This window comes from Papio anubis, chromosome 9 (assembly GCF_008728515.1).
Source record: "Papio anubis isolate 15944 chromosome 9, Panubis1.0, whole genome shotgun sequence".
NCBI classification, from domain to species: Eukaryota; Metazoa; Chordata; class Mammalia; order Primates; family Cercopithecidae; genus Papio; species Papio anubis.
This window is the reverse complement of record NC_044984.1, coordinates 127,529,995-127,530,798: the sequence shown is the minus strand read 5'-3', so window position 1 is coordinate 127,530,798 and position 804 is coordinate 127,529,995.

The following is an 804-nucleotide window of genomic DNA, read 5'->3' as shown; positions in this document are numbered from 1 at the left end:
GAGTCACATCACTTTTTCTGCTATACATTCCAGCAGATGGCCTAAATCTTCAGGATGAGTTTAAGTGCTATGATAATTGCTGAATCTCCTACACCATCGGAGATTAAATAATGCAGATAAAAAAGAAAAAATGTTAAAAGGCACAAAGGGACTTTCCCCAGTTGTCTGCTTACCTTTTTAAGGGACCTTCCCATTAGATCTTCTCAACAACTTCCATTATTCAAAACTTAGTAGCATGGCCACACTTAGCAGTAAAGACAGTAAAAAAAAAATAATATATATACATATGCAGTATATATACACACACACATACATACACACACACTGCCACCATACATGGCTAATTTTTGTATTTTTAGTAGAGATGATTTCACTGTGTTGGCCAGGCTGGTCTCGAACTCCTGACCTCAGGTGATCCGCCCACTTCAGCCTCCCAAAGTGCTGGGATTACAGGTGTGAGCCACTGTGCCTGGCCCTATCTCTCTCTTTTTAAGTGGGCACACTGCCATTATAAATAATAGTGATTCTGCTGGTAATGAACAAAGGAAGTTGGATCCACTAATAGTCTGTTAAACCTAATAATATCATGACTTTCTTGTTGTTAGCTATACATTGCTTTGCTATAATTCCACTTAGAATTTTTAAATCTATGTTTACAAATATGGTTTGCAAGTCATTTTTTCTCCTAAATTCCTATTTGATGGGGAAGTTGTAAAATACTGGGGTTATCTTTTCCTTGGATTTTTCTTGTAACTAATAATTATTCCTGAAAAGTCTCTGGAATGTCTTTTTTTTTTTTTCTGG